Source organism: Trachymyrmex septentrionalis, unplaced genomic scaffold (genome assembly GCF_001594115.1).
Source record: "Trachymyrmex septentrionalis isolate Tsep2-gDNA-1 unplaced genomic scaffold, Tsep1.0 scaffold38, whole genome shotgun sequence".
NCBI lineage: Eukaryota > Metazoa > Arthropoda > Insecta > Hymenoptera > Formicidae > Trachymyrmex > Trachymyrmex septentrionalis.
This window is the reverse complement of record NW_017305547.1, coordinates 391,339-399,319: the sequence shown is the minus strand read 5'-3', so window position 1 is coordinate 399,319 and position 7,981 is coordinate 391,339. Positions and strand designations below refer to the sequence as shown.

Sequence of the window (7,981 nt, the reverse complement as noted above, 5' to 3'; positions counted from 1 at the left end):
TTACGCGCGCAATAAAAATCAACTTTATTATCTTTTTTTTTTGTTTTTTTTTTTTAATTTAATCCATAATTTTCCTTGAATGTCTCTGTGTAAGTAATTGATGAGTTTGTTTTTGCAATTTTGCGCGTAATTCTGAAATAATTGCTCGATGTGAGGGGTGCTCGTAACGTTCGCTGAATTTCGGCGAACGATCGTTAAGAGTCGCGTGGCTGTTCGATGCGTAGCCCATTTACATTTTTTACGTATTGCCACTTATTATGCCTGGGCCGAACGAAAGTGCCGAAGTATCTTAGTCGACGGCTCTGGAAAAAAAAAAAAAAGGAAGAAACTGAACGGGAAAAAAAAGAAAAGAAAAAGATTACCGCGACGCGAGAGAAAGAGAGAGATGGGGCGAGGGGTTGTGGAGACCGGGCACGTGACCGGAAGGCGGGGGGCAAAACGGCGCACGCGCCATCGTCCTCCACCTGGCGCATCACCTGCTGCCCCCTGCTTAAGCCTCCCTGTCTCCATCTTCCTCCTCTGTCTCCGTTCTCCTACTCCTCCGCGTCTATCCTCGTTTTCTCTGGCCTCTCACTCTATCACCTTCCTGGCCACTCTGGCCAACCCTTCGGTGTGTTGGACTTTCTTCGCGAGCCATTCCGCTTCCCCCTTTCTCCCCCTCCCCCCCCCTCCCCTCCTCCCTCTCCTTCTTCCTCCCGGGCTGACGGACAATATTAAGTAGCCGATGCAATGTACTCTTGCACATTGCGTTTAATTATGATGCACGTTTTTATCTGTTTTACTCTTATTCGAACATATTTAAATCCTACCTCACAATCCAGATTTAAAATCAAACCGAGTATACTAGTCTGCCGATAAATAACTTTTGTCAGAGAAGTGTTGTAATTAGATTTGTTGGGAGAAATTGTCGTATGTTTTTTTTTTTCATAAAATAAATAAATTTTTAATTCCCTAACAATTATCCGAAAGTGATTTTAACGAGAAAAATTATGTGTAAAAAATATGAAATTCTGTTTTTCAAGCTGTATAAATTTCGTGGCAGGAGTCTGAGAGACTGGACAGTTTCCCCGTTTCGATGGGATCTCGAAGGGCAGGGGAGATGTTAAATAGTCATGAGACACGAATTTGTCTACCTAACACATAATTAGCGCGTAAGATGACTGAGCTTCTTGTAGAACGATGACGATGACTCATAATGAAGATGACGATGAACGTTGCGCAATTATTGAGTGAGTCGGGACACCCGTTGAGGGAAGCATGGCAGCGCCAGGTGACAGATGCACAAGCCTTCGGATGCTTTCCTATGTATTATACTTACAGGGTATCCTTAATGAGCGAATCCATTCGTAACACGCAGCACGAAACGATAATGGGAAAAAAATTCGATCGACCGACATTTGATCAAACATATTAGCAATTGAGAGGATTTTCCGACGTGTCTATGGACTATGATTGCGGAAGCGAAAGAATCTACATATTTTGTTTTTCCGTTTTTGTACACATAATTTTTCATTAATCACACATCGCATCGATTCGATAAATCGTACTTACGTGTGATAGATCGTCAAAACTCTTAGATTTTTCTACGTTTTTCTTTCAATTTACATTCCTGACTCCCTCCTTAACTGTTCAGCTTTATTGTAACAGACTGAATTGTAAAATCTATTTATATCTATTTTCTAGCAATTAATCCGAGATGATGTTTGATATGAATGATACTGTATATAAGGATGACTGATGTAGACGATATTAACTCTTAATTGACTTGCAACAACATCGTTTTATTTACTCCAAAAAGGAGGGAAGAGAGCAAAGCGAGGATTAATTTAAAATCGATCTAGACGTTGTAATATGTCAAGACAGGATCGCGTGATGGTTTTAAAGATTGTGAAATTATCGGGGATCAGAGGACGACGGGCTATCGGACAATGACACGAGATCATTGTCCTGATCTCGACAAGCTGGCACGCCGGCTGCAACATCGATGCCAAAGACACCTCCTGCCAAATGGGTCTTCCGCAAATGCGACCGAGAATATAGAAAAGAAAAATCCGAATAGCTATAGTGATATTAATAATGGATGAGTGATCCTTCTATATTTCCCCGCACGAGAATTATTTATTTCTCAACGAGAATTCCTCAACGAGACCTCTCGTGTATTGTTTTTTTTTTTTTTTAATATATGATCGATTGGAGATTCTCCGCGAAATTTTTGTTTCATCGATACTTGTCCTTTTTTATAACTAACACTGATTTTTTGTTCTTTTTTTTGTTGCAGGTAAGTCTTCAGAAATAGAATTTTTACGGATTTTTCGGGTGCACGATTTCATCGTTTTAAAAACGTGAGTAACATAGTTCACTAGACAGAAAAATGTTTGTTTCCTACGTCGAATTGTCGAATTCGCTTGGCGGCCTATAAATGACAATCTCGGCATGGTTATTCATTGACGTTGAAAGTGAATGCATTGGTCGCGGTTTGTACGTGGGAGTTCGTGTTATTTGGGTCGCATCGACTGCTCTCTCTTTCTTTCCCTTCCTTCCTGCTCCGCCGCCATGTAGGCACAGACACAGTATATTACTCTCACTTCACAATTCGCCTTTTCTTTTTCTACCTATTTATCATCCCTTTATTTCAACCTCGTTAAACGTTTGTCCATTTTGTCGTGTGAAATAAATTAACAATCTAAACGGACCGCTCTGACACGGAAGTATGGATGAAATTACTTTAGTCTTGTTTTCTTGAAATATTATTTAAAAACGTCGATTCATGCCCACAACTAATTTCGTTATTGACGTCGAGCTGTCGAAAATAGAGTATCAATATTTTTTTATCAAATATTGACGGCCATCTTTGGCTCGCAAGTTTCTTCGTGCGGTAAGGTCGCGCTTACCGGTTGGCCGAACTTGAATCGTCGTCGTTGTCGTCCGTTGTGAATGAATTCGTTATCTGAGAAAACGGTCGCAACCCGCCTGGCGATGCTGCGACCCGTAGTTTCGTGCAGGGTCAGTCCACGTTACGAGGCACAAAATGGAAGGAGAAACATGCTGGAACACTCGGAATTATACTATGCATATTATATAGATACGCTTTCGGTAATTTCTCATTCTGTATAACTAGCGGTAACGCTATTAATCATACATCTGAAATTCTAATCGCACAGCTAACGTATGTTAACGATGCATGTTGTAAAATGATAGATTGTAAGAGCGTGAGTACTGCGTCTTTCAATAATTTCAGATTTTCTTTAGATCCTGTTATCATTATTATTAACGAAGCAGTAATTAAAGAAGGGGCAGTCGAGAGCGCAAATACGCGGTAATTCGTGCGTTTTATTTCGAAAAAAATATATATCTTCAGCGATGTTGAGAGTAACAATTATGACGTTGTTAATACAGCAATCGTTGCAATGTTACAAGCAATTGTACATTGATAGTGACAAAGTGCAGAAGGACTCAACGTATATCGCTGTAAATGACTAGAATGTAGCTGAAACGTACGATTTAGATTCGTTTATATAGAAATCGTTGATGATCGTGGAGTCTTAAATCGTAGAAAACTGACCAAGCATAGTCAAATATAGGGAGAATACTTGATTAGAATTGGTCAATTTCTTACGATTTGAGACCCTGCAGTCTACGACTTTTATACGTATATATATATATATATTTTTTTTTTATTTGCGGTACTATTAATTATTTGTTACATTGATGAATTAATTTCGTACGCAGTCGTACAACAAATTGATCGTTTTTTTTAACAAATATTGATTTAATATTAAAACACATTTGTTTTCTCTTGATTTGTTCCTATTAAAAACAAAATCATTTCTCTCAGTGCACTCTTAGAGAGGAATTATTCGGCAAGCCTATAATCGAGATTTCTCACGAAAAGACGAATAATTTGTAATGTATATACGCACAAAAATCGCTGCGTTAACCATACGCAGTCTCCACACGATTCAATGTCGTCCGAAGCAGTCAACAAAACAATGTGTAATCGCTAAAAATACTCTCTTCCTTTCCGCTCAGCCGTCGTTGCCGTCCTCCGTATGGTCCGTTCATAACTTTTCGTCTCTCTCTTCTCTCGCCTCTCTCCGCACTTCGCCAACGATCGAATACGTTCTGAATCGTAGCAGCTGATTACGACAAACAACATGCGTTCGAAAGCTGTGTCTATAAAAATAACTCTTCATCCGTAAAAATAATTTTGTTTGAAATTTTCTCCTGATGACTCGATGTTTCTCAAAATGTGATCGAGACTTATATTTCTAAGGCAACTGCTAAAATAGTAATCTTTACAGAATTGAGTAAGGAAAGAGAATTCTCGAATTATCTCGAATTGTACGATTATATAGAGAAAAAAAGTCCGAAGAATTTAACACATTTCCTACTATATCGCTCCATCTCTTTGTTCAAGGCTTTGTTAATGTATAATTTTTGTCGGATAGATAATTGCATAATTCAAATAGCAATTGTGGTTCTCTCTTTTTGTCTGTGTGTATTTTATATTTTCCACCAGTAACATTAGACAATCATTATTTCCGCTGAAACCTACTGTTGTCGCTAATGCAAAAAGATTTTTTTGCAAACCAAATCGTCAGTGACGACAATTGTAACAAACGTCATTTACGATGATACTGTGTCATGAAATGGCATCAAATCGTAAACGCGTAGGTAGGTTTGACGTTATCGCGCGATTCACTCACGTCACGAAAGTATGTACCTCGTAGATAAGGGGAATTATTCGTGGTTTGCGCCGATCACGATATTACTCCAACTTCACTTTAGAGAGTATCTCTATCTTGGGTTGCTTGCAAAATGTAACATGCGTTTAATTATGAAACTCGCAAAATTAAGTTAGATGGCTTTAAACCTTACTTGAATATACCAAAATTGATAATGTCGTTATCGTTCATAAAACATTCTGCTAATTCTATAAGAACAGATAATTCGTTCAGCGAATAAATCTTATATTTGGATAAGGCATGTTATCGTTCGCTATTATGTAATGATCTCGTGTACTGTATTCGTAAGCTCTTAACTTGATCTAGAACTAGTCATGTTTCATTCAAAATATCATTCATGTTTCATTCATGCAACTATTCGTAAGATAAATTTGTTAATCTAGGATGATTTTTCTGCTAATCTATTGTACTAGTCATCCAATAGTAATTCAATCGAGTTACTCAGTTCGTACGTGAGAGATTTCTTGAATCATCGAATTACTTGGAAGCACCATTCACTCACCTATTTATCCTTCTACAACTCGCGATCTTGCGACATTATGTCACGCATATAGATCAACTCATCCTTTCGTAACGCTTTACTATTCGTGATATTATTATTTTCAAGTTCGGCGAAATCAAGATTACGAGTCACTCGAGCGAGATTTTAAGAAAATTTGTGATTCATTTCTAGTAACTATGTGACAGTTGGTTTTTTTTTTTTTTTTTTTAAAGATAAGTAGGAAATTATTCTTTTCATTCACGATTATTGTCAATAAATTCATGAATTCCATTTTTTGCTCCTTCTGTTTGTGCTAAAGCCATGAATATATTCCTAGGAAAATTTGATGACGTTGCGAAGTAAAAATATAATTATATTAAAATGGATATTTCTTATTGCGTTCGTGACGAATTTACTTGATCAACTCACGATTGCTAATTATTTCTAATTACTAATTTTTCCAATTTTTTTTTCAAAAAATATGCGTACAACAAAAGTTTCGAGGGATGTAAAAAAAAATGAGCACTCAAATCACAAATAAAAATAGAATTGTGCTCTGGAGCGAATTGAAAATTTTTTGTTTAATTAACGCAAACATATCGCAGTCGCGATTATAACGACATTACGCGGGTCGTAGCGATGCAAACGTCATGCGCAAGATAAAACAAACGGAAAGTAAAATGCAGTAATGAATCTTTACTCAGGGAATAGCGTGACACACTTGAATATTTTCGTTAAATGAAAATACATATTTATTGAAGCTAAATAATGATCCCTTATTGATAATCTGAAATTCATTTTATTATAGCGCGCGGTAATTTTAAATAACATTTAATCAATACTCATCAAATAATATGTGATGCAAATGTCACTTATTTACTACATTAATGACGTAACTAAAAAAAAAATTTTCGTTTTGAATGTTTTGAGTCATTAAATTTTATTATATACATATATATAAATAATTTCTTTAATGGAATTTTTTCTGCAATTTTGGTGCACAATGATTTAGTAACTAATTATAGAAGAATAAAGGTATCATTATCAGCTCTTTATTAGCTCGGTACTAAATTCGTATACATAAAAATTCTCTCCTTTGCAGACAACTAAATAAAAAAAAGAAACAATATTTGAGTTACATTAAAGCAAATGAGCAATGCATTTTTTATTTAGTAAAAAAGGAATTTCGAATCGTCCAGTCATACAATACTATAATATTCGAGCCGATCGCACATTACCTTTATTTCTTGGCATGTTTATCGCAAAGAAGTGAACTGCAAATCCTGAATTGCGTCGATGAGGCTCGTTAAAAAGTCAAATTATCGAGAATCGCTCCAGTCGCCACGGCGACGCGTGACGTCTGTCTACGTCACACATCACGTTACCTACCTACGTAGAAGCCACGAGCACCGAGGTCGTTCATCGAGAACAATAATAACTAGCGGCATCGACGAGGAAACGAATCCTCGTGCGGTTGTCCGGACGTCAACGTTGGGCGTCCCAACGTCCCGACGAACGTCATCGCGAAATGATCATCTCGACGAGATCACACGGGGATGATTCTAGGACGCCTACACGTCTGTTGGGCCGTACAAATAGCCGTTTTAATCGTAAACACTTGGCACAAAAACAATTCTATGAATGTTACGTGTAAAAAGATCTGTATCCGGGAACAATTGAGACAATAAAAATTCAGAATAGAAAGAATTGATTGAGATTTGAAAAAGATTTGTATGAAAATTTCAAATTAACAAAAAAGAACGTAGGATAAGCTTTCTGAAATTTTTGGAGTAGAGTACAATTTTAAAGAGTGACAATTGAGTCGCGATGTCGAAAAAGAATGACTCAATTTTTAAGAGTGAGATTCTACTTGAAAGATTTAAGAAAGAGGGAATAATGTTAATCGAAAAATATGTGAAAAAAATTTGACTTTATTGCAAGGACAAAACAGAAAGTTTAGCACATTATTATTATTATTATTATTATTATTATTATTATTACTATTATTACAAATGTACAAATATATAATTTACATGAAAAATATTAAGAATAATTTGAAGGTATACCTTTAAATAAAAAATTACACATCCATACATTTAATCTGTGAAAAACGAAATAAATATAGAAAAATATCTTTGAGCATACATCTGAAAAAGCGTCGATACTTTTTATTTAGCATCGGAAAAAGTCGATAACCGACCCTAATTGAAAGGCTTCGGTGAGGTGAAAAAAAGTTGAATGTTTCACTCTAATCGAATCGATTCTCGCATACGGTAACTGCCGCGTGTTCGCGATGTCGCCAACCACGTGACCGCATATAGGCCATCGAAACATTCAAGGTCTTTCATCGGCAATAATCCGCGATAATTCCGAGCAACAAAATGGTGTCGGTACTTCCCACAGTAATAATGAACGATAACTTCGAGGTCAATTTTTCAATTATATTAATTACCAAGTAATCGTCACCGACGCCAATTTGCAATTCTAGAAATGAATATTCGAGTCGGAGATATTGGAATATTACTTCCGATAAATATCAGAAGTAATTTTCGATCGCCAAAAAGTTGCATATTTGCTTTTTGAAAAGAGAAAAGTTAGTAAACTTTATATTCAAGTTTCTCTCCTCTCGGAGCAATCGACAAGCGTGACATTGCCGGGAAGGAAATGCGGAAATTTATGAAAGTGTCGCATTCCAAGTTCCGAGCATACGGTAGTTTTGCGATATATATATATAAAGAATTCAGAAAAGAACGCT

General features: G+C 36.5%; 1 protein-coding gene across 3 annotated transcripts in view; it reads left to right on the top strand.

Annotated features, from left to right (window-relative positions):
- The window catches only part of LOC108750896 (serine/threonine-protein phosphatase 4 regulatory subunit 1-like), a 140,467-nt gene that overhangs the window by 42,542 nt on the left and 89,944 nt on the right, over window positions 1-7,981 (top strand). The window lies entirely within an intron of this gene.